Here is a 27348-nt window from a genome sequence, read left to right as displayed (position 1 = left end):
GGAATGGCACCTTCCGAACTCAAGCAAAATGTAGCTTTTATAGTGAACACATGAGAAAACTTCATAGCAAACATGAGGAAATCTGCAGATGCTGGAAATTCAAACAACAACACACACAAAATGCTGGTGGAACACAGCAGGCCAGGCAGTGTCTATAGGGAGAAGCGCTGTCGATGTTTTGGGCCGAAAGCCTGACGAAGGCTTCTCCCTATAGATGCTGCCTGGCCTGCTGTGTTCCACCAGCGTTTTGTGTGTGTTGTTGTTTGAAAAAACTTAATAGGCTGGTTATGAACATTAGATATGGATATATCCCAGAATAAGACATGACAAGGTCAAATGTGATATCGCCTAAATCTTGATATTATATTTCTATATCGTAAACGATCCAGTTTATGGCTATATGTTGGGGGGGGGGCATGAGCATCATATACTTGTGTCTCCCTTGAGAATAATGAATCAGAGGCATAATGTCAACTTTGCAATTGCTGGAATGTTCAATAAAGAGAGTGCACATTTGTTCTGGATCTGCAGGGATGCCTAGTGTTGCTGAATATTTTGAAGTGTGCAGTACATATTGACATACCCATGCATAACATCCATAAGCTTTTGTACTAGTTGGCCATTCTTGAGTGGGGTTCCTGCAACATAATCTTCTTTGCCTCTAGAAGTTTCCAAAATCATGAACAACTTCAAAATCATATCAAGTCAGTATAAATATTGGCTGATTTCCTTCAGCCAACTTAAAGACTTCAATCAAAGCTTTTAGTTCTTCCTGTTGTAACACAGTACCAGAAATATGCTTAATGATGCCAGCATTTCAGATTCAGAAACATCTTCCCATCTAGCCATTCGAATTCCCCTCACAATCATTAAGGAGCCATCAGTGTACACGATCAGATCTGGGTTTGATAAATGAGTTTCTTTGTAATAATTTGCCTCTTCCTGTCATGTTATTATTCTTGCATGAGCATAGACATCGGAGTCTCCCATGTCTGATGGTAACAGCCGGATTTGCTGGGCTCACTCTTTGAATGATGATATTAGGTGCCTTAAGAACAGTAGACCACATGGACCACCAAACAACTGTTACTTGAAACCCTATTCGTAGTCAATAAAGTGTGCACTGGACTTAGACGTTGAACTTGATCGAACATAATGCTACAAACAGCCTTGACTGCCTGATAGGTTGCGTGCAATGCTCACAGACAAGGACCCTATCCTAATGCTATAGTCGTGACTAAGGGTCTCGGCCCATAGATGCTGCCTGACCTGCTGAGTTCCTCCAGCATTTTGTGTTTGTTGCCTTGGTTTTCCAGCATCTGTTACATTATGCAACTTAGCAGAGTAATACAACAGGGCGCTGTCAGTTTCCATGTTCTTCAGTTATCACTGCCATAACGTGGCCATGTTTCTCGTTGACTTGCAGGGTAAATAGTCTGCCTGTATCATGGATCCCTAATGCAGGTGCAATACACAATGCCATATTTAAAGTTTGAAAAACAATCAAGATGTAGAGTCACAGGGCCATCTAAGCACATGCTATCCTTCAGCAGATAGTCGGCTGCTTGAGCAATTTCAGCATATGAATCATCCCGTGCTCTGTTGCAGTTGCAGAAACCCGGAAATGATTGAGGTTGATGAACTGCTGTAGGTGGCCTTGCTGACTTAATAACTTCTGCACAATCCTCAGCCATTTCCCATCTCTCTTGGAAAATTTCCTATCCCAAGTAAATTACTTCCTCTTATTGTACTTGTGCCTTGTCTAGATTTGCTTTGTGACCCTTGTGGGATAGATAATTGAGCAAATAAAGCACATCATGTTCATACTGATCTGTAGCTTTGGATGTAATCAGAACATCATCCACATATTGTATGATAATCCAGTCAGTGGCTGGTAAGTCCCTCAGGTTTGTTACACAGCCATGTGATAAATAGTGGGTTCATTGTGGAGCACGTGGTAGCCTGTCCATTGATATTGTTGACCATCAACTCTAAAAGCCAACCACGGTTGATATTCAGGTGCCAATGGTATGGACCAGAATGCTTGGCAATATCAATGACTGTGAACCACTTGAGTGATGGGCTCAGGCATTGAAAATAGTTGATGGATCTGTCAGCCTGCCAATACATTGGTCAACAATGGTATCATTTTCTCTCCTGTGTGTTTTCATTCCCTTGGTCTTTATTGGAGCAAGCTGTGATATAGCTGTCAATTTAGGGCAGCAAGATAGCGTAGTGGTTAGCACAACGCTTTACAGTACCCATGGCCCGGGTTCAATTCCTGTCACTGTCTGTAAGGAATTTGCAGGCTTTCCCCCTGACCACGTGGGTTTCATCTGGGTGCTCTGGTTTCCTCCCACAGTCCAAAGATGTACTGGTTGGCAGAATTATTGGCTATTGTAAATTGTTCTGTGATTAGGCTGGGGTTAAATCAGGGGTTGCTGGGTGGCATGGCTCAAAAGGTCGGAAGGGGCTATTTTGAGCACGCCCCCCCCCCCCCCATAAGTAAGTAAATAAATAAATAATTGATTTACCCTGTTATTCTCACCTGAGTTACTAGGGGCCGCTGTAGAGTCCATGTCATATCCATCCTGTAATTCCTCAGAGTTCAGATGGTGGCCCTGTATCAGGGGACTGTCCAACATAGACTAATTCTTCGGAGTTCAGACGGTGTTGCTGTCTCTGAGGACTGTCTGATGTTGGCTGCAATTTTCTGAAGGTGGCATTGTCTCTGGAAATTGTTTGATGTTTCCAGGGGCAGAAGAAAGTGTTCCAGGGCGGAGCACCAGCAGCAGCATCACTGGCAGGACTGCCCACTTGAAGTCATGGCTGCACTTCTCTATTTTGTTTTAGTTTGCTTCTCAATTGTATCGCTGTGTTGTTCTTTTGTTCATTCGGTCAATTCAAGTATTTGCTCTTTATACTTTTTACTGTATCTTTCATGCTGTTTTGTAGTTTATTGAAATTTTCATATTTCCTTTGATTAGGAAAAGACTTTACTTGTCTCGTTAACTCTTTCAAATGCTCACACACTTGATCAAACTGACCATGTAGTCTTAACTCAAAATCAGTAGCAGGCATCCTCAGAATCTTTATTAACTTAACATTGTTGGCATCTTTCATCTGGATTTTTTTTTAATAATTTTATTAAAATGAGATGTTTTATTCAGGTAAGAGTTCCCAATAAATTTCATGAAATTGCCTGTTGTTTTGATTGGATTTAACTTGTATAAACTTTTTATCACTTTGACCATTGTTTTGCAATATTGATAGATTGAAACCAAACATATTGATCCAGCAAACATATAGCTTGATTCAACAACCATAGATTAACCCAGCAACTAAACAGATTTCAACTGAATAGATTATATAAACAACATCTTCATAGCTGTTTTACTTTTTAAATAGCAACACAGCAGTCCTCAATCCTGATTTCTATCCAGGATTCGAAGCAAGAACTCATTTTCTCTCTGACACCAGATGAACAGAGGAAGTTCTTATTGCTTTCATTGTGGGCCAAAAATTCCACTTTTGTCTTCACTTGTTCCAAGCTCTAAACTGCAAAATCCTGCCGACTACTCCAGTTTCTTGTAGGATTCTGAATGTTTTTAATCCAAGCTTCTTTTAGAAGTCATGAAAAATGAACAAAACTTGTTGCTTCATGATTGTTTTATTAAGAGTTGATAGAACAGATGAGATTTGATCAGACTATGAGAGGGGTCTACTAGTGAACAGAAAGCAAAGATTAAAGCTGCAAAGATGATTTTTGTGCAAGAACTTTGTGCTTAGCTATTTTATACCCCTAGAGATAAGGACAATTCCATATGAATTTATAGATAAGAATTAATAAATTGGAAAGCTATCATTCAAATACTGCAGTACCAAGTTAAACAATAAAAAAACATTTATTCAAGTAATGTCAAATGAAGAAGCTTCCAGAGCTTTTCAGAATTATACTTTGTGTAAGAAGTTGTTTTCTTTTATGTTACTGCGTATGTAATCAAAATGGCTTCTTAGTTTCGTTAAAAGTAAAAATGCTTCTTTATTATGCTACTGGTGAGAGAGTGCTTTCTCTCACAGCTTGTTTGGGTCATAATTACTGATAACGAGAATTGTATTCGTTTGTTAACCAATTGGGATAGATGTTAGTCTTTCTTGTGGGTCTGTAGACTCGTGTTGCACTTGCTTGTGAGGAGACGGCGTGAGGAGGTTAGAGGGAGAAGGTGCGATGTTGTAAGCTGGGCGATGGAACAGACCCCGAGTAGGGGTCCCAGGCCCAGGGTTTACGGTGAGGAGAGGAGACGAGGACAGATTAGTGTGGGGTGGCTGGTCGATCACCGTTGTTGGTCCCAGGCGGCGGGTCGAGGAGGTTGGAGGGGATCGAATGGTGGCAAGAAGACTTCGTTAACTGAGCTCCAACGGTTGTGCATGAAGTGGCTGGACTTTGATAAGTTTGGCGCCTTTTACTTTTCCTTTTATATTGTATCTTTATTAAGTACATAGTTCCAGTAAGATCAATAAAGTGTAATCATTTAATCGCATATGGTGTACTGTCTGTATTTGGCGTGGTGGGGACATCACACAGCATCCACACAAGCTGACTACTCAGTTTTGCGGGGCTGAAGGCTGCTCCCTCTAGACGGAAGTGAGCTGAGCGAGACTGAGGCTTACCGGGGGGGGGGGGGGGGGGGCGCTACATTTGTGTGGCCACTGGAGGTATAATAAACTGTTATATGCATATAAGAACTACTTAAAGTGCAAGCAGTTAATTAATTGTTAAACTGCAAAGAAGTTATCAATTAAACAGTCTAATTTAAGAATTAAGCAGTTGAACCCAACAATGTGGAGTTTATGCGTAATCCTTTGCATGATTGTCTCGCTAGTGCCCTGGCTTTCACCCACATCTGAGACCTGTTGTTCAGTAGAATAACTGGCTACTGTAAATTACCTGACTTCCGGGTGGGCGGTTGGAGAATGAGGGTTCAAAGAATCATTGTGGGAGGCAAAATGGGACACAAGGACTCTGTCCACTTCATAGAGAAAAAGGAATTTTGAATGGTAATGGAGTAATGAGCATGTAGAATTTGAGACAGGGTGTGACGAGATCTTTGGCACTTCACTACATCTGAAATGGAAACACAAGAGAAAGTAAATGCTAAGATATGGAGCAAAGAGGTAACTGCTGGTGGAACTCAGCAGGTCAGGCAGCATCTATCCCAATATTTTTTGCATATTGGGTTGGTTGGTTGTCAGTCTTTGTTTATGTATAGTTTTTCATAAATTCTATTGTATTTCTTTACTTTCCTGTAAATGCCTGCAAGAAAATGAACCTCAAGGTACTATCTGGTGATGTAAGCAAACGTGGACAATAAATTTTCTTTGACTTTGATGCAGCATCTGAACCCAAAATGTCGACTAACCCTTTGCCTCCATAGATGCTGCTTGATCTGTTGAATGCCTTCAGCAGTTTTTTTTTGCACCTTCCCTAAGATGTTGCATTGTTATTTTCAGGTAGAATTAAAAGAGATTTGGACTCCCCAGTCTCTGAGTCACATAGTAAGCAAAACATTTATTTATTTGACCCTCAGAGGCTGATAATCAGCCTGCAGCCTCAGGCAAAGATGCAGGAAGCTTTGGACTTGTGGAAAATAAATTGAGACTGCAGTAGGCTGTGTAGGATTAGGCCACTCACAGGCTATCTGGCAGACTTCCCAGCAAATCTTCATGGCATGTGGCTCAGGAATAGCTTAATTCCTTCATATCCTGGCTAACGTTGTGAGCCATCCAGTTTTCAAGGTTAAGTTGATGATCTTGTTACTGCAAAAGGGTCTGCAAATTTGCCTGGTAGGCGTGCAGATGAATGTGGCATACAGAATCGAAATAAACAGCGAAGTACTGAGGATGTTGAAAATCTGGTAGGCAGGTAGCGCTGACAAAGGGAGAAGCAGTTAATGGCTCACCCAGTTGGAGCAGTGGAGCTTTAAGAGTCCAGCATAGAAAGGTAATGGCTATTCTCCTGCCTTAGCACTTTAGAGCACAGCATTAATGATCCAAGGAAGCTACCTAACCAGATAATCTGGAATTAAAAAGATGGCATCAAAATATTACATAAATCTCTAGCAATGACCTCATATGATAAGATGGACTCTTGACTTCACAATTTATCTCATTAGAATCTTGTCTGTTCCCCCATCTTCTCTCTTTCCTCTTTGTTCCATTTACCAATTACACACAGATTTTCTCCACACCCACCCCATCCCCTTCACCTCCCACTGAGATCCATCTATTCTTCACCTCTCGTTATTCAACTATCACCTCCTTACTTAATCGATTCCTGCATCAGTAGCCTTGTAGGGAAGGGATTTCTATGTTTCAAATCCAAACTCTGCATCGGGAACTGGTTATCTTTGTGCTCCCACTTTACTTCCCACCCTCTCCAACTTCACCCTCTCCTCTCCACCATCTGACCCCATCTGCTTCTTTTTTGCCTGCCCCTCCTCTACTGGTCTCATTCTGTCCATCATCCCTCTCTCTTCCTTGGTCCACCAATCATCTGCTGGCCCTTCTATCACCCCTCCCCACTTCCGCTTTGTACCTGCTATCTTCCTTGTCCAATTTCAGTCCCAAAAGATTGACAGTTCCTCTCCTATCACAGATGCTGCTCACCCCACCGAGTTCCTCCAGCTGATTGTTTCCCCTATGACTAACATATTTCTGTTTCCTTCCCTAACTTAAACAGTGCTCTGCACCAGGGTGATTTGGACAGTTTTGCCATCCTCCTTTATGCATGCAGAGATTAGGATTTAACATACCCTTTAGATACTGATATAGATTGAGACTTTTCCACAGTTACCCACTGGATCATTCTGCTTGTCTCCTTCACATAGTACTCTCCTGTCCCTGACCAGTCATCAGATCAGTGGTAATTAACCCAAGGGTTTTGGCTGCCTCCTCGAAGACAGTGTGTTGGTAATTTTCCCACTCCCTGGTGTGTGGCCCCATTTGAAGCTCACAAACCAACTCATCAATTCTGATCTGAAGTTACTCGGGCAGTCAAAACTTGCTGCAGAAAGGTCACTGAAGCACTGTCAGCTCCACCAGTTTCCATATGTTTTATCTACTACACAATGGGTGAATACCCATCTCTGTTCTATTTAATTGATTAATTTGGATTCAATTATTCAGCCCCTAGCTGCGCTATAATCCCCTGATTTAAATCTAATGCCAATTACTTAGCAGATGACTCTGACACTGAGAACCAGGACCAGGTGTTGCTCGTTGACTAGGCCTGTGTTACCTGAGTCTCCCACTCTGCCCTCACAAGGCCAATGTCTCTTGTTGACTCTTTTCTTTCTCCATGGATGCTGTATAATTCATTGAATCCTTCTGTTTGGTTTTGTTTCTATTTCCAGTAACTTCCTAGGTCTGCTCTCAATCCTGGTGGAGTATTCTGTTCTGTCACAAGATGCTTCCCTGGTGGGTGGGCCCAGAGCAAAACTAAGGATCAAAGGAGGGTATTAAACACATCAGAAGGTTGAAATAGCTGGCAGTGTGATGGTGGGGGTAGGCAGCTCATGAGAGTTGGGGGAGAAAGTTTACTCTCTCACAGAGAACTCGACTTACTCTGTTATCCTGTTTTAAATTGTGCAATCAAGGTAGATTAGTGAACAGCAATTAGCAAAGTGACAACCTGAAAAGATCCCCACTGAAAAGATTGCAAGGACTTTGAAAAATTTATGAATTTTCTCAATCTCAATGAACATCTGTTAAATTTCATTGAGGGCTTTCTGTGTGTACTGGAATAAGCTTGCTACCATTTCGGATTCTGCACATGCATATTATTAATAATGAGATTCAAGTACTCACACATTCATGAATGTTCAATTACTTGTGCCATGAATATCCATGATACGATGAATATTTGAATCTCCATCTTCTACTGAAGATTTTTAGGAGCATTGGTTGCTCAAGTATTTTGTGGAAAACTAGCTGTGTAATCCTCTTCAGATGAAGAGAGATGTGTATACGAATAGGCTTGCGGCGTGGGAATGCGAGAAGTTAACCCAGCTAGGAGTTAAATTGAACAAATGTTTGTATCATGGTACTTTTCTGGAATTATCGCTCAGCTCCACTTGTTATACTGATGACGTGGTGCTGAGGTTGTTCCTGTCATCTTCACAGATCAGTACAAAAGCCCTGAATGGGATTCAGCTTTGCTCTACCTCACCACTGAGACGACAGTCTCGCTATCCAGTTCCACTTTAGGAGAGAGTGCTTGCAAGCTCTCTCTGACACCAGGTTGCAATACTGAGAAGGTCTGGAGATCATTACATTTTCTTTATTCATTCAAGAGATGTGAGCTTTGCAGACAGAACCAACATTTAATTGTCCATCCCTAATTGAGAAGGTGGTGGTCAGTTGACTTCTTGAGTTGATGGAGTCTCTGAGGTGTGAATACTGTTTGGGAGGGAGTTCCAAGGTTTTGCCCCAGTTGCGGTGAAGGAATGGTGCGATTGTTCTATGTCAGGATGGTGTGTGGTTTGAAGGGTGTTCCCCTGCTTTTGCTGCTCTTGTCATTTCTCGTGGGTACAGGTTATATGTCTGGAAGTTGCTGCCTTAGGATTCTTGGTCAGTTTCTGTGGCCTATCCTTTGGATGGTCGAACTGCTGCTACTGTGCGTCGATGGTGGAGTGAGTGAATGCTTGTAGCTTGGGTACCTGAGCTGCTAAAGCCACACTCATCCAAGCAAGTGGACAGTATTCCATCACACTCACAATTTGAGCCCTGTGGATGATGAATAGGGTTTGGAGTGTTAGGAGGTGAGTTACTTACTGCAGGATTCCCAGCCTCTGATCTAGTCCATCCACCAGAGCAAACAGAATCTCCCAGTAATCACCCATTTCAACTCTACTTCCCATTCCCATTCTGACATCAGTCCATGGCCTCTTCTACAGCTGTGATGAGGCCACACCAATGCTAGAGGAGCAATACCTTATAGTCCGTCTGGGTAGCCTCCAACCTGATGGCATGAAGATTAATTTCTCGAATTTCCGGTAATTGCCTCTCCCACCTCCTCTTCATCATTCCCCATTCCTGTTTCCCTTTCTTACGTTATCTCCTTACCAGCCTATCACCTCCTTTTGGTGCTCCTCCTCTTCACCTTTCTTCCATCGTCTTCTATCCTCTGCTATCTGATTACCCCTTCTCCAGCCCTTTATCCCTTTCACCAATTAACTTCCCAGCTGATGGAGTTCAACCTGGAGAAGTGTGAGGTTGTACACTCTGGAAGGACAAACTCCAGGCAAAGTACAAAGTAAATGGCAGGATACTTGGTAGTGTGGAGGAGCAGAGGGATCTGGGGGTACATGTCCTCAGATCCCTGAAAGTTGCCTCACAGGTAGATAGGGTAGTTAAGAAAGCTTATGGGGTGTTAGTTTTCATATGTCGAGGGATAGAGTTTAAGAGTCGCGAGGTAATGCTTTATAAAATTCTGGTTAGGCCACACTTGGAGTACTATGTCCAGTTCTAGTCGCCTCAGTATAGGAAGGATGTGGAAGCATTGGAAAGGGTACATAGGAGATTTACCAGGATGCTGCCTGGTTTAGAGAGTATGCATTATGATCAGAGATTAAGGGAGCTAGGGCTTTATTCATGATAGAGAGACATGATAGAGGTATACAAGATATTAAGAGAAATAGATAGAATGGACAGCCAGCACCTCTTCCCCAGGGCACCACTGCTCACTACAAGAGGACATGGCTTTAAGGTAAGGGGTGGAAAGTTCAAGGAGGATATTAGAGGAAGGTTTTTTACTCAGAGTGGTTGGTGCATGGAATGCACTGTCTGAGTCAGTGGTGGAGGCAGATACACTAGTGAAATTTAAGAGACTACTAGACAGGTATAAGGAGGAATTTAAGGTGGAGAGGTATATGGGAGGCAGGGTTTAAAGGTTGGCACAACATTTTGGGCCGAAGAGCCTGTAATGTGCTGTACTGTTCTATGTTCTATGCTAATATGCATGAAATCAGTCTCTTTGGTGTGAATCCATGCTAAGGTGCCCACCTGAGCTAGTCCCATTTGCCTGCATGTCTGTATGCACATGCCGACTCCTCATCTCCACCCAACTAACATGAGTCACCTGCCACTCATTTCCAACTCATTGCCTACAGCCTATTTAAACCCAGTTCTTATCCATAGTCCTTGTTCACTCATACAAAGCAGCCAGCTTCAACCCATTGCTTCTAGCCTTCTGAAACCTTGCTGACTTGTTGGGTATCAGTTCATTATTAAAGTTATTGCTTCCCGCTAAAGGCTGATTTATACTTGTGCATATGGGCTACGCTACAGCCTACACCGTAGCGAGCATGCGTGGGTGTGTGTCAAAATGCTAGATGGCGGTAGGGTTTTTATGCCACTGTGTTGAGTTTCTTCATGAGAGACATGAACAAGGAAATGCATTTCAAACATTTTCGCATGTCGGCAGGTAGATTTGACGATTTGGTTCATCATTTTGCATCGGTGTACAGACATGGCGGAGAAGAAGCAACCAGAAATGTGCAGGAGGAAATGCGATACTACCAAGCAGACCAATCGTAGTTGTTGTGGTCTGCATCACCACGATGTGTGTGTAACTTTTCTGGAGACGTGCATGTCACCCTATTGCGTATGGTACAGCATAGGTACAGCGTAAGGAATGCGACACCTACAGCGTAGATACAACGCACAAGTATAAATCAGCCTTAAGTTGTGTCCACTGCTCTGTATTTTGAGCAAGCTTACTCTACGTTTGTGGCAGGATGAATGAACCATTGATTGACTCAGCAGAGTATGCTCACCTTAAGGAAGTAATCTGTCAACATAAGCACATATCCAGAAGCATCAGGAGACCATCGGCCAGCTTTTTGCCACTCTCTTCCATCTCTCTGTCTCGATACAGCAACCCTGCAACAGCCAACCTCTTGAATTTCAGCCCCAGATACCAAAGCCGAACCCTTCAAGATTACCCATCAAACCAGTTACTTACTATCTCCAGATACCAGCATCCCTCGGGATCACATCTACCTTCCATGTATCCTGCCTCAAGCCCATTGTCCATGGAGCACTCAACCCAGCCGAGGCAGCACCGCTGGAACCTCAGGTGTTTGAAAGTGGTCCCATCCACCAACCTTGTTCACTCATATGAACTAGCTAGCCACAACAATTTGCCCCTAGCCTCAGGTTACCTTGTTGCCTTGTTGTGTTGAGTATTAGTTGTGTCTTGCTTGTGGCACCTTGTGCCTTGTTATTTTGTGGTTTATTGTTGAAGTTATCATTCCCTGCTAAATTGGCTCCATTGCTCTGTGTTTGACTCAAGCCTCCTCTACAGTTCCTGACAGCCTGTAGCCCACATGCCTATAAACCTTTCCTATCCACGTTGTTGGCCAAAGGTCTCTTAAGTGCCACTGCTGTACCTGCTCAACCTTCTTCTGATCACTTGTTCATGTACCCACCATCTTCTTCTGAAGCCATTGTAGTCCCTTTTAAATCTTTTCCCACTCACCTTAACCTATGCCCTCTAGTTTGTTGGTTCCCTTTCCCAGGGACAAAAACATTGCGTATTCATCCTTTCTATGGCCCTAATGATTTTATACATGTTTGTAAGGTTACTTCTCAATGTCTTATACTGTAAGGAATAAAGACCTAGCCTGTTTAACCTCTCCCTATAACTCATTCCCTCAAACCTTTGGTTTATTGGATGGCATGCCAGCAGATGTTTTTACTGCATCTAGTTACATGCGATAATAATAAACCAATTACTAATTAATCAGTGGGAAGTATATTTTAGTGACTTTGCGGAAGGTTAAAATTGGAATAATTGTACGGGGGTCTAAAACTAGATGCCACGGATTTAAGGTGTGAGAGAAGAATATTGGAGGAGATCTGAGGGTTATGTTTTTCACATAGAAGATGGCAGGTCTATGGAACAAGGTACCAGAGGCATTGGTATGGCAGATACAATTTTGTTCAAAAGACTTGGAGTGATAGGGAGAGAATACATGGAAATGGGCCTCATTCAGGGAAATGGGTCTAGCTCAGTGCTCAAGTAAAGTCTTAGAATCTCTATAGCCCAGAGGCCAGCCATTCAGCCTATCAGTCCTATGCTGGCTCTAAGCAACCCATCCAATTTAGCCTCATAACTGTAGCATAATAACAATATCTAACTCCTTGAACATCGTTAATGTTTTGGCATCAACTGCTTTCAGTGGTTGAAAATTCAATAGGTTTAGCAGCCTCTGGAAGAAAAATATTTTCTCTACTCTCCATCTTCAATAGATTAGCTATTATTCTTAGACTGTAACCGTAGGTTCTGGTCTTCCTGAGCAATGGAACATGTTCCCTGTGTCTAACTTATCCAGGCCTGTGAGAATTTTGCAGGTTTTTGTAAGATCTCCTCTTATAAACTCTAGTGAGTAGAACTGATAGGGAAATTTGGCATGTTCCCAATGATTCTCACCAGTTTTTATAGATGCACCACAGAAAGCATCCTGTCCAGATGCATCACAGCTCAGTCTGGTAACTGCTTTTCCCAACACTGCAAGAAATTGCAGAGTTGTGGACACAGCTCAGTCCATCATGAAAACTACTGCCTTGAAAACGCAGCCAGTATAATCAAAAACCTCTCCCGCCCCAGACTCCCTCTCTTCTTCTCCCTTCCACTGGGCAGGAGATACAGAAATTTGAGTTTATGCACCACCAAGCTCAAAGTCAACTTCAATCCTCCTGTAAAAAGTTTGTTGAATGGTCCCTCTTGTATGTTAAAGATAAATTACTAACATTACAATTCACCTCATCATGCCTTTTGCACTTTGTCTACTTGTTCTGCCCTGAACCTGTAACTGTGACATTGTATTCTTTTATTGCTTTCTACCACCTCAGTGCACTGATGTGATGAGGTTATCTACTGTATATGGACAGCTTGCAAAACCAGGTTGTTTTCACCATCTCCTGGTATGTGACAAAAATAAACCAATTCTATTCTCATCTCCACATATAAATCCTTCCATAGCCGGAATCAGATTCCGAATCAGGTTTATTATTGTTGAATGTTATGGCATGAAATTTGCTTTTTGTTTGTGGCAGGAGTACAGTGTAAAGACATAAATTTACTGTAAATTAATAAATAGAACAAACAAAGGAGTAATGAGATAGGGTTCATGTGTTCATGGACCATACATAAATCTGAAGACCGAGGGGAAAGACACTGTTCCTGTATCACTGAGGATGGACCTTCAGGCTCTGGTACCTCCTCCATTATAATAGTAATGAGAAGAGGGCATGTCTCGGATGGTGAAGGACCTTAATGATGGAAGCCATCTACTTGAGACAGCGACTCTTGAAGGTATCCTTGTTAGTGGGAGGGTCATTACACTATCTGCTGTATTACTGTGCTGCTCAGGTTGACTCCCAGGATTTAAAGGTGCTCATCCTTTCCACTTCTGAGTCAGTAGTGAGGACTAGTGTGTGTTCTGTTACTTACTGCAATGAATTCCTCACTCTAGCTGATGTTGAAGTTCTTTCCCAGTGACCTTTATTTGCTTTCTGTTTGTCCACCATGAGGATCCTTCAAGCCTTGACTTCAAACACAGCTTTCCTCCCTGAACTTCACTACAGTACTCAAGAGTCTTTAGTGTTCTCTGTCTGCCATCTGTAAGAGGATAATCCGCTTTAATAGTGTTAAGTGGGGATAAATATTAGCTTTTAAAGAGGGATTAAACTTAGATGTGTGTTTATTCCCTTCACAATGTGTCCTCTGACAACTGGATCTCTGAATATGATTGGATTCCAATGACCCTCCTCACACAGGTCACCTTAGAGTGTCGTTGCACCAGTTTATTTTCATTATTCATTCATGAGATGCAAGCATGATTGGCAAGATCACCGTTTATTTGTCCACCCTAATTACCCTGTGTGCCTAGGTCATTTGGAAGGCACTGAATCAGATGGAGGGAGATGCTATGAGTGAAATAACTGAACTCAGCAACACAGTGGCTTCATCATTACCATATCTGGATTTAATCAGCTTGTTGAATTTATATTCCTTCTGATGCTGTGACGAGATTTGAACATGCCCAGTGATGAGTCCTGTGACGCGGTAGCGTAGTGGTTAGCACAGTGCCTTACCTTATCAGTGACGCAGGATCACCTCCTGCTGCTATTGGTAAGGAGCTCTCCCATGTGGGTTTCCTCCGCGTGTTCCAGCTTCCCCCCATATTCCAAAGACATGCTGCTGGGTATGTTAAGTGGTCATTATAAATTCTCCCATGATTAGGTGTGGATTAAATTGGAGGATTGCTGGGCGGTTTGGCTCAAAGGGCTGGAAGGGCCTATTCTGTGCTTTATGTCAATAAAATAAAAGACTCTCGGCCAGAAATGTCGACTGTTTATTTCTTTCTCTCGATGCTGCCTGACTTGCAGAATTGCTCCAGCATTTTGTGTGTGTTGCCACAGTCCCTGTGTTGCCTTTGGAACACGAGCCTGGAAACAACGTCATTACTGTAACACAGCCTTGCCTAGTCAGTCTGAAATATCTGGTGGGTGTGAAGTTGACAAGGGACTGGATCGGTTGGATTGGGCTGGGTGTGAAGAGCAGTGACAATTCAACCTCATGCAGTGACTGAAGTGCACCAGCAGCTCTACTTCAGTTGGAGTTTGAGGAGATTCAGGATGTGACCAAAGACTTCTACAAGTTTCTATTGGTGTTCAGTGCCGAGTATTCTGACTGGTTGCGTCACAGTCTAGAATGAAGGCTCCAAAGTACAGATCAGAGAAGGCTGCTGAGAGTTTTCAACTCAGCCAGCTCCACCATGGGCACAGCCCTCTCACCATCTTGGACATTTTCAAGAGGCATTGCCTCAAGAAGGCAGCATCCATCACTAAGAACCCTCAGTATCCAGCTCGTCCCCTCTCCATGTTACAACCACTGGGGAAGAGATACTGAAGCCTGTAAGATCCAGACTCAATAATTTAGAAATAGCTCCTGCCCCTCTAACATTAGGTTTCTGAATTGTCCATGAACATTAGCTCACTATTCCATTCTTTTTGGGCTGTGTAGTTTTGGACTTTATAGTAATTTTATATTTTTGTACTGCACTGCTGCCACAAAAAAACAAACAAATTTCACATCATTTAAGTCAGTAATAATAATTCTGGTTCTGATTCTGACAATACCTGGGTTTCTTCAGACACCCCAAGACCCTCTGTAGTAGATATCAGGAGAGGACTTCATTGGGTGCTGGAACCAATATCAAATGACATACCACCCAAAACTCAAAGTAATCTCAAAGTGATTTGGAGGTAAACAGTGTGAGTCCATTTTGCTTTCCCAAAGTAAAACCACTTTCAGAATTAGTAATGAGATTTGTCAAACGTGTAACAAGGGCATTGAGACTATTTTAGAAATCAAGTCAAAAGGAATGTAGATAGGTGAGAGGGCCAGTTCGGAGAACACGTATCATTGCACTGGGCAGCAGAGTTAATAGAGCTGCTGCCTCTCTGCACCGGAGATCCCGGTTCAATTTTCACCTCAGGTGCTATCTACATAGAACATAGAAATTTATTGCACATTACTGGCCCTTCAGCCCACAAAGCTGTGCCAGACATGTAACCTGCTCTAGAGATTGCCTAGAATTTCCCTAGCACATAGCCTTCTATTTTTCTAAGCTCCATGTACCTATCTAAGAGGCTCGTAAAAGACCCTTTTGTATCCACTTCTACCACTGCCATTGGCAGTGCATACCACTCACCTACCACTCTCTGTGTGAAAAACTTTCCCCTGACATCCCCTCAGTACCTATTTCCAGGCACCTTAAAACATTCCCCCTCATGTTAGCCATTTTAGCCCTGGGAAAAAGCCTCTGGTTATCCACACGATCAATACCCCTCACCATCTTATACACCTCTATGAGGTCATCTCTCATCCACTGTGGCTTCAAGGAGAAAAGGCTAAGTACCCTCAAATGATTCTCATAAGGTTCACCCTCCAATCTAGGCCACATCCTTGTAAATCTCCCTTGCACTCTCTCTGTAGTATCCACGTCCTTCCTGCAGAGAAGTGACCAGAATTGAACACAGTACTCCAAGTGGGGTTTAACTAAGGTCTCATATTGCTGTAACATTACCTCATGGCTCTTGAACTCACTCCCATGGATGATGAATTCCAACACACCATATTCTTAACAACACTGTCAACCTGCGCAGCGGCTTTGAGTGTCCTATCGACACAGTCCCCAAGATCTCTCAGATCCTCCACACTGCCAAAGAGTCTTACCATTTATATTAAATTCTGTCTTCAAATTGGATCTACCAAAATGAACCACTTCACACTTACCTGGGTTGAAGTTCATCTGCCACTTCTCTGCCCTTTTCTGCATCCTATTGATGTCCTGCTGTAACCTCTGACAACCCTCCACACTATCCACAATACCCCCAACCTTTGTGTCATCAACAAACTTACTACTTTTACACCCTTCTATTTTTTCATCCAGGTCATTTATAAAAATCACAAAGAGGAGGGGTCCCAGAACAGATCCCTGCAGAACACCACTGGTCACTGACCTCCATCCAGAATGCGACCAGCCTTTGCCTTCTGTGGGCAGGCCAATTCTGGATCCACAAAGCAAGGTCTCCTTGGATCCCATGCCTCCTTACTTTCTGAAGGAGTCTTGCATGGGGAACCTCATCAAATGCCTTACTGAATCCACATACACTTCATCCACTGCTCTACCTTCATCAATGTGTTTTGTTATTTTCTCAAAGACTTCAACCAGGCTTGAATGGCACGATCTGCCCTTGACTAGACTATGCTGACTATCCCTAATTAGATTATGTCTCTCCAACTGCTAATAAATCCTGCCTCTCAGATCTTCTCCACCAACTTGCCCACACTGAAGTCAGACTCACTGGTCTATAATTTCCTGGATTATCTCTATTCTCCTTTCTAAACAAGGGAACAACATTTGCAACTCTCCAGTCCTCCAGTACTTCTCCTGTCCCTATTGATGATGCAAAGATCATCGCAAGAGGCTCAGCTGTCCCTTCCCTCACTTCCCACAGTAGCCTGGAGTATACCTCATCCAGTCCCAGTGACTTGTCTAAATGCTTTTCAAAAACTCCAGCACATCCACTTTCTTAATGTCTATATGCTCAAGTGTTTCAGTCCATTGTAAATCATCCCCACAATTGCCAAGGTCCTTTTCCCTGCTGAATACTGTGTGGAGTTTTCACACTCTCTGCAATTGCTCTGCTTCCCACCCACATTCCAAAGACAATAGACAATAGACAATAGGTGCAGAAGTAGATCATTCGGCCCTTCGAGCCTGCACCGCCATTCTGAGATCATGGCTGATCATCTACTATCAATACCCAGTTCCTGCCTTGTCCCCATATCCCTTGATTCCCCTAGCCATAAGATACCTATCTAGCTCCTCCTTGAAAGCATCCAGAGAATTGGCCTCCACTGCCTTCTGAGGCAGTGCATTCCACACCCCCACAACTCTCTGGGAGAAGAAGTTTTTCCTTAACTCTGTCCTAAATGACCTACCCCTTATTCTTAAACCATGCCCTCTGGTACTGGACTCTCCCAGCATCTGGAACATATTTCCTGCCTCTATCTTGTCCAATCCCTTAATAATCTTATGTTGCAATCAGATCCCCTCTCAATCTCCTTAATTCCAGCGTGTACAAGCCTAGTCTCTCTAACCTCTCTGTGTAAGACAGTCTGGACATCCCAGGAATTAACCTTGTGAATCTACGTTGCACTTCCTCTACAGCCAGGATGTCCTTCCTTAACCCTGGAGACCAAAACTGTACACAATATTCCAGGCATGGTCTCACCAGGGCCCTGTACAAATGCAAAAGGATTTCCTTGCTCTTGTACTCAATTCCCTTTGTAATAAAGGCCAACATTCCATTAGCCTTCTTCACTGCCTGTTGCACTTGCTCATTCACCTTCAGTGATTGAGGAACAAGGACTCCTAGATCTCTTTGTATTTCTCCCTTACCTAACTCTACACCGTTCAGATAATAATCCGCCTTCCTGTTCTTACTCCCAAAGCGGATAACCTCACGCTTATTCACATTAAATGTCATCTGCCAAGTAGCTGCCCACTCACCCAGCCTATCCAAGTCACCCTGAATTCTCCTAACATTCTCATCACATGTCACACTTCCACCCAGCTTAGTATCATCAGCAAACTTGCTGATGTTATTCTCAATGCCTTCATCTAAATCGTTGATGTAAATCGTAAACAGTTGTGGTCCCAATTCCAAGCCCTGTGGCACCCCACTAGTCACCACCTGCCATTCCGAGAAACACCCATTCACCGCTACCCTTTGCTTTCTATCTGCCAACCAGTTTTCTATCCATGTCAATATCTTCCCCCCAATGCCATGAACTCTGATTTTACCCACCAATCTCCTATGTGGGACCTTATCAAATGCCTTCTGAAAATCGAGGTACACTACATCCACTGGATCTCCCTTGTCTAACTTCCTGGTTACATCCTCAAAACTCCAATAGATTAGTCAAGCATGATTTGCCCTTGATAAATCCATGCTGGCTCGGCCCAATCCTATCACTGCTATCTAGATATGCCACTATTTCATCTTTAATAATGGACTCTAGCATCTTCCCCACTACTGATGTTAGGCTGACAGGTCGACAGTTCTCTGTTTTCTCCCTCCCTCCTTTCTTAAAAAGTGGGATAACATTAGCCATTCTCCAATCCTCAGGAACTGATCCTGAATCTAAGGAACATTGAAAAATGATTACCAATGCAACCGCAATTTCCAGAGCCACCTCCTTTAGTACCCTAGGATGCAGACCATTTGGACCTAGGGATTTGTTAGCTTTCAGTCCCATCAGTCTACTCATCACCATTTCCTTCCTAATGTCAATCTGTTTCATTTCCTCTGTTACCCTATGTCCTTGGCCCATCCATACATCTGGGAGATTGCTTGTGTCTTCCTTGGTGAAGACAGATCTAAAGTACTTATTAAATTCTTCTGCCATTTCTGTTTCCCATAACAATTTCACCCAATTCATTCTTCAAGGGCCCAACATTGTTCTGGGTCGGTTGGTTAATTGTCCTTAATCCTGGGAGAATAAAGTAGGTTATTATAAAGAGGTGATTGATGATTGCTGTGGACTCAGTGGGTTGGAGGTCAGTTTCAAGGCTGTACGGTGGTAAGGCTCACTCTAACTGTGGCTTTTCACCCAGTGTTGAGAATAGTGTCACTGAATGCCATCCGGTGTACAGTTCTCAATATCATGGGAGCACCTACTCTAGAGGAAATTTTGTGCAGCAGCCTACAGGGGCCTATCTGGTCCTTTGGTGTATCCTTTCCTCAGCCGGTGGGTGATGTATCACTTTGTCCCCTGGGATGGTGAGGGAACACAGCCAACTCTGGGACACATCACCAAGCTACATTGGAAGAGGGAGTTCAGCCTACTTGATCCATGATACAACACTATCCTTGTACTTTAGCCGAAATTGAAGATAACCTAAAGGAATATTGACTGAGGATTTTATTCAGACATTTTCTCTGTTCTCTTTGATCATAGTTTTGAGATGTTGTAATCTGTGTCTCCAGATGACTTTATCACTGCAATGCTTGACCCTTGAGTTCATTCAGCATTCTGTTATTGTTCTAATTTTGTAACCTCTCCAGCCTCACAGAGGTTGCTCCATTCTCTTAACTACAGTTTCCAACACATCTCCCATTCACTGTTGATTTTGCCCAGCCTTTATGCTCTGAATTCACGTTGGGCTGCTCTGTGGTGCGGTGGGATCAGTGAGTAGATCTGCTGCCTCGCACCTGCAATGACCTGGGCTCAGGCTTGCCCTCCAGTGCTGCCTGTGTGGAGTCTGCAAGCTCTCCATTGACAACTTGGATTCCTTCCGGGCACTCCAGTTTCTTCTCAAACCCCAACTACACGTGGGTTGGTAGGTTGTTAGGTCTCCATGAATTGCTCCTAGGGTGTAGGTGTATGGTAGAACCTGGGGGTGCCAGATTGGAATTATGAGGATAATGTTATTGGTAATAATAATTAATGGAGGTATGGGATTGTTCTGTGGGCTAACATAGAGCTAAAGCGGTTTTGTTTGATGTAAGGGAATATGGTAAACCTCTGGTCAGTATGTCACAGGCACACTTCGCCCCACCATTGGTAATATCTACAGGAAGTACTGTTTCAACGATGCAACATCCATCATCAAAGACCCCCACCCTCTGGGCCATGCCACCTTCTCACAGCTACTATTAGGCAGGAGATACAGAAGCCTGAAGTTCCACACCACCAGTTTCAAGTTCAAAGGTCAATGTATTTATTATTCAATTTATTATCAACGTATGTATACATTATACAACCTTGAGATTTGTCCCCAACAGGTAGCCACAAAATTGAGAAACCCAAAAGAACCCGTAGATAAAAACAAGAAGATGAACACCCAATGTGCAGAGAGAAAAAATAACACATCATGCCAATTAAAAAAAAACATATTAAAAAAAAGACCTTCAAACACCCAACGTGCAGAGAGAGAAAAAAACAACACAAGCCAATAACATTCTGAGTTGAACTCTGCAAGAGAGTCCCATAGTTCAGCACAGAGCCAAATAAAACTCGTGGAGCAGTGATCTGAAGTGACCCATCCTTCGCCTCAGGCTCCAACACCCTGACAGTTCCCACCTGGCCCAATGCCTAAGCCGATACATTCTGGGGCCTGGACCCCGCTGCCTTGATTTGGCCAGTAACCAAACTTTTCAATTTGGCATGGCACTTAAATCTCCATGCAAACATCAAATTCAGTCGAATCAGTACACTCTGCGACCTCGATTCGGCCCACAGCACAGCACTTAAATCTATTGAACCTTGGATCCTCCTCGCTGTCAGCAACAGTCCCACCTCGTCTCGGTTCCACCACACCGAGTTGCCTTCAAGTCCAAAAGGAAGTTAGAGACTATTATTTATGATGAGCCCTTCAACCATTTGCTTCTTGAAGCATCAGACGCAACCCTAATCAATACTTTGATCACTTTGCAATAAACTGAACTTTTGTTCTAATTGTGTTCTTTCTTGTAAAAATTGTGTTTATATTTTTCTTGTGAATGCTATTTATATGATGCTATGTGTCTGTGATGCTGCTGGAAGTAAGTTCTTCATTGTTCCTGTGCATACCTATGATTGTACATTTGACAATATACTCGACTCTGACTTTGATTCTCCTTGCTTCTTAAAACCTTCTGCTTTGACTAAGCTTTTGGCTTTCTGATTTAATAGCCTATTACATACCGAGTTTTATTTGATTAAGCTGCTGAGCAGTGGTTTGGAATGATTTACTACATAAATCTGAGTTGTCTTTGTTCCCTCTTTTGATTTTCTCCTGTTTCTTGAAGGCACTCAGCTATGCTGCATTGTAGCTGCATGATAATATTCCACTGTGTGCGTGTTTAACATGCCAACCTGGAAGGTAAAACTGCCCCAACCCTGATAATCAGCTTATAAGGTTTAAAAGCGAGCATTAAAATAGCTTTGTAAATCAAAGTCTTACACTCTTCCAGATCATCTCAGGACATTACAAAACAGTTTATGGTTAAAAATTCTAGAGTATATTCATTGAAAATGCAGCAGGCATTGACATCATCTATAATGGGAAATAGATTGATGACCAACTTTAACTATTTCCTTCCCATTGTTTTGGAGAGAATCAATATTCAATTAATATCTTCATTTTTTTTTCTGGGAAAAGAAGAAAGCTCACATTAGGGAAACTGGTACTGGACAAGTTTTTCAAGCCTTACAGCAATCACATAAACTATAACAGATACAACGTTACCACACCTTACGTTCTTCCCGTTTTTATGTCACATTGGTTCACTTCACTCTTGCCAGACCTTACATTTATCACCTTTTAATTGTGATGCCTTAGAAAGGTGGTATCCATTATTAAGGACCTCCCTCACCCAGGACATGCCCTTTTCTCACTGTTACCATCAGGAAGGAGGTACAGAAGCCTGAAGGCACACACTCAGTGACTGAAGAACCTTCTTCCCCTCTGCCATCTAATATCTAAATGGACATTGAACCCATGAACACATCCTCATTTTAAAAATTATTTTGTTTTTGCACTATTTTAAATTTAACTATTTAGTACACACATATATATATACTTACTGTAGTTCATTAACATTTTTTTCTACTTTTATCATGCATTACATTGTGCAGCTGCCACTAAGTTAACAAATTTCATGACATTTGTCAGTGCTGGGTCCATTGTTATTTGTCATCTATATCAATGATCTGGATGATAATGTGGCAAATTGGATCAGCAAATTTGCTGATGATACAAAGATTGGAGGTGTAGTGGACAGTGAGGAAGGTTTTCAAAACTTGCAGAGGGATTTGGACCGTTGGAGGAATGGGCTAAAAAATGGCAGATGGAGTTTAATGCAGACAAGTGTGAGGTATTGCACTTCGGAAGCTCAAACCAAGGTAGAACATACAAGGTAAATGGTAGGACATTGAGGAGTGAAGTGGAACAGAGGGATCTGGGAGTACAGATACATAATTCCCTAAAAGTGACATCACAAGTAAATAGGGTTGTAAAGAGAGCTTTTGGTACATTGGCCTTTATAAATCAAAGTATTGAGTATAAGAGTTGGAATGTAATGGTGAGGTTGTATAAGACATTGGTGAGACCAAATTTGGAGTATTTTGTGCAATTTTGGTCACCTAATTACAGGAAGGATATTAATAAGGTTGAAAGTGTGCAGAGAAGGTTTACAAGGATGTTGCTGGGACTTGAGAAACTGAGTTAAAGAGAAAGGTTGAATAGGTTAAGTCTTTATTCCCTGGAACATAGGAGAATGGGGGTGATTTGATAGAGGTATATAAAATTATGATGGGTATAGATAGAGTGATTACAAGCAGGCTTTTTCCACTGAGGCCAGGGGAGGAAAAAAACCAGAGGTCATGGGTTAAGGGTGAAGGGGGAAAAGTTTAAAGGGAACATTGAGGGGGGCTTCTTCATTCAGAGAGTGGTGGGAGTGTGGAATGAGCTGCCAGATGAAGTGATGAATGCGAGCTCACTTTTGACATTTAAAAATAAACTTGGACAGGTACATGGATGAGAGGTGTATGGAGGGATATGGCCCAGGTGCAGGTCAGCGGGACTAGGCAGAAAAATGGTTTGGCACAGCCAAGAAGGGCCAAAAGGCCTGTTTCTGTGCTGTAATGTTCTATGGTTCTATGACATATGGCTGTGATATTAAACCTGATTCCGATTCTGGCTCATACATTGATCCATCAATTTACATTTGTCCAGTCTACCATAAATTGGTTATATATTGCCAGAACTTAATTTTGCCTGATTTAATCACATCATATACTAGTCAAATTTTACTCAGTCATGACAAGACTCAATTTTGCCAAGAGCTGCCTGCCATGTTGAATCCTTCAAAATAAAGAGGGTCATATTTCTTTAAATTAGAGAACTGATGTTGTAGAATGGGAAATTTTGAAAATTTTAATTTTGCAATAAATCTATATATATTAAGAGTAAGAAGCTTATTAATAATTGCCTGACAAAAGCTGCAGGAACTTAACCGAAACAGATTGGATATACTAGCTTAGGAAAAGGAGGTTCTGTCCAGTAGACCATACCTGACTTGGCCTCTGTTTCCTTGCTGATGATATACATTTACAATATAATATAATTTTTGCCACTCTATAGAAATCTTCATTTCTAGGGCTCCAGATTGATCAGGGAATCATTTCACTGTTGTCAGCCACCTACTGCTGGGATTTAAGTACAGAACTGGAATGAGTTGTTCAACTGGAAAGCTATGATTAATATAATCTGTTAATACAATTAAAAATGGCACCACGTAATACGACACCGATCCTAACCAGGGTGGCATGGTAGTTATAAGATTTGTGGAGAAGATGCTCATTCACTGTTCTCTGTTGGAAAAACTAGACAAAAAGCAGGGTATCTGACTGCACAGGACGGGGTTCAGGGGTCATGGCTGGCATAGTTCCCACCTGTACGGATCTTTTCCTGGTTGGCTGTCAGTGACTAGTGGTGTTTCGCAGGGGTCGGTGTTGGGACCACTCCTTTTTATGCTGCACATAAATGATTTAGATGATGGAATAGGTGGCTTTGTTGCTAAGCTTGCAGATGATACAAAGACTGGCGGAGGGGCAGGTAGTGTTGAGGAAACAGATAGGATGCAGAAGGGCTTAGACAAATCAGGAGAATGGGAAACAATGTGGTAAATGAAATACAACGTTGGAAAATGCGTGGTCATGCGCTTTGGTAGTAAGAAGTAAATATGCGGACTGTTTTCTAAACGGCGAGAAAATCCAAGAATCTGAGGTGCAGAGGGACTTACAGATTGAGTTAGTGGTGAGGAAGGGAAGTGCCACGTTAGTATTCATTTCAAGAGGTCTAGAATACAAGAGGCTTTACAAGTCACTGGTAAGGCCTCACCTTGAGTATTGTGGACAGTTTTGGGCCCCTCAGCTTAGAAAGGATGTGCTGACATTGGGGAGGGTCCAGAGGAGGTTCACAAGGATGATTCCAGGAATGAAAGGGTTATCATACAAGGAACATTTGATGGCTCTGGGTCTGTATTCGCTGGAATTCAGAAGGATTAGGGAGGGGGGGATCTCATTGAATCCTTTCAAATGTTGAAAGACCTAGACAAGAGTAGATGTGGAAAGGATGTTTCCCATGGTGGGAGAGTCTAGGACAAGAGAGCGCAGCCTTAGGATAGAGGGGTGCCCTTTCAAAATAGAGATGCAGGGAAATTTCTTTAGCCAAAGGTTGGTGAACTTGTGGAATTTGTTGCCACATGCAGCTGTGAAGGCCAGGTCATTGGGTGTATTTAAGGCAGTGATTGATAGGTTCTTGATTGGACATGACATCAAAGGTTACAGGGAGAAGGCCAGGAACTGGGGTTGAGGAGAAGATTTTAAAAAAAGGATCAGCTATGATTGAATAGCGGAGCAGATTTGTGGGGCCATATGGCCTAATTCTGCTCCTATGTCTTACGGTCTTATGTAAGTTACCATTTGTGTGCAGATACAGCTTGTGATAGAATCTGGTTCATGGGAATTTGAGGAGAATAATGGAGGGTAAGTGGAAGGTTGATGGTCAGATGATGGGCCGAAGGGCTTGTTTCTCTGTATCTCACTCACTGTCTATGACTCATAGCCTGCAGAGAGTAGTGGACACAGCCTGGTCCATCAGGGGCACAGTCCTCCCTATCACTGACCATATCTACAGCAGGCATGCCTCAAGAAAGTGGCATCTATCCTCATCATTTAGGCAATGCCCTCTCCTTGCAGATAACATCATACAGGAGGTACGGAAGTCAGGATCCCACACAATTAGGTTCAGGAACAGTTACATACCTACAACCATCAGGTTTTTGAACTGACCTGAATTATACTATGTCAGGAATGGGACACTACAGGCCACATCTTGCACTGCCATTACCTTGTCTCTGTGTTTGTTTTTGAACTGAGCCTTGTTTTTGCATTGTCCTTTTTTAATCTCACTCTTTTCAAATAAAATTGTAAAAATTATGTATGATGTATACACTGTGCGTTGTCTGAATCTACATACCTGTGATGCTGTTGTAAACAACTTCTTCATTGTACCTCTGGCTCACCGTATTGTGCACATGAAAATGACTGTGCAGCTTCTCGATCTGAACATCCCAAGTAAGATGGAGTACGTCACTTGGCTGAGAGCTTGCTCCACCTTTCATTGTTGTCATGGTTGTGTTCTAGATTAAGCAAGCCTTCAAAAATAGCTGGCACACTGGAGCAACTGACAGGGCCACTGCCTCACAATTCCTTGGACCTGGGTTAACCTGACCTTGGGCTTTGTCCATGTGGAGTTTGTACACTTTTCCCGTGACCCCATGGGTTTAACCCTCACTGCTCCTGCTTCCTCTCACATCTCAAAGCCATGTAGATTAGTGGATCTTCTCCACTGTAGATTAGTAGATCTTCTCCACTCTGTGTGGGATTACAGACTAGTCTAACCCTCCAGTCAATAGTTCAACACAAGATTCATGGGATGAAGAGCATGTTCTCCTGTGCTGTGGTATTTTACGTTCTGAAGTGTTGAGTAGATCATCTTGGCAGTATTGTGTTCAGTTCTGGTCACCCTATTCCAAGAAGATGTGGAGCTTCGAAGAGGGTACCGAAGAAGGTCATCAGGATACTGCCTGCATTAGGGAGCGCTGGCTAATTGCACAAACTTGAATTGTTTTCTCTGGATCATTATAGGTGGGGGTAGGCAGGGGTTAATCCATAGAAGTCTTATTTATTTAATTTCTATCCATCAAACTATTTATCTACCTATTTATATATATTTAGCTATTATCTATCTATTTATCTTTATTTATCCATTTATTTATTTTTTAACTTATTGAGATACAACACGGAATCGGCCCTCCTGGCCTTTTGAGTTGTGTCTCCCAGCAACCCCTCAACTTAATCCTAGCCTAATCACTTGACAATTTGCAATGATCAATTAACCTACCATCTGCTATGTCATTGGACTGTGGGAGGAAACCGGAGTACCTGGAGGAAACCAACCTGGTTACGAGGAGATGACTAATGGCATCTGGCATAGGAGATCTTCTCCACTGTGTGTGGGATTACAGACCAGTCCTTAAACTCAGTAAACCTGAGTTTGTTGGATCCCTATAGACAGTAAATGCTGGTACTGTAAGGTGTGCTAACCACGACCCTACCGCGCCACCCCATAATAAATACAAATTAGGCTAGATAGAGTCTCTTTCATAGGGTAGAAATACCGAATACTAGCTTTAAAGTGAGAAGGATGATTTTTTAAGTGAGATGTGTAGATTAAGTGTTTTACTTAGAGAGTGGGGAGTGCCAGGAATGAGCTAACAAGGGTGGCAGTGGAAGCAGACATGACAGTGGTGTATAAGAAGCAATTTAGACAAATGCATGAACAAGAAGCAATGGAAAGATATGGATCTAGGAAGATCAATGAGATTAGTTTCTTTGGCATCTGGATCCCTATAGACATCATGGGCTGAATGGACTGTTATGTCTTAAATTGACAGGGCATAATATTGATGTGTATGGTGTTCTAATCTAGTCTCCCCATAGATAAACTGATGTCACATGAATGTGTGTTGGAAGCACTCCTCCTCTCACCACAGTCTCATAGCATTACCCTCGTGTGAGAGAACCAATTCCATTTGTCAGGGCCTTTCCAATGCCCCGTGACTCAGATCAGTTTTAAAGTTACGAAGTATGGATTT

This window comes from Hypanus sabinus, chromosome 10 (genome assembly GCF_030144855.1).
Source record: "Hypanus sabinus isolate sHypSab1 chromosome 10, sHypSab1.hap1, whole genome shotgun sequence".
Taxonomy (NCBI): domain Eukaryota; kingdom Metazoa; phylum Chordata; class Chondrichthyes; order Myliobatiformes; family Dasyatidae; genus Hypanus; species Hypanus sabinus.
Note: the sequence above shows the minus strand (reverse complement) of the source record.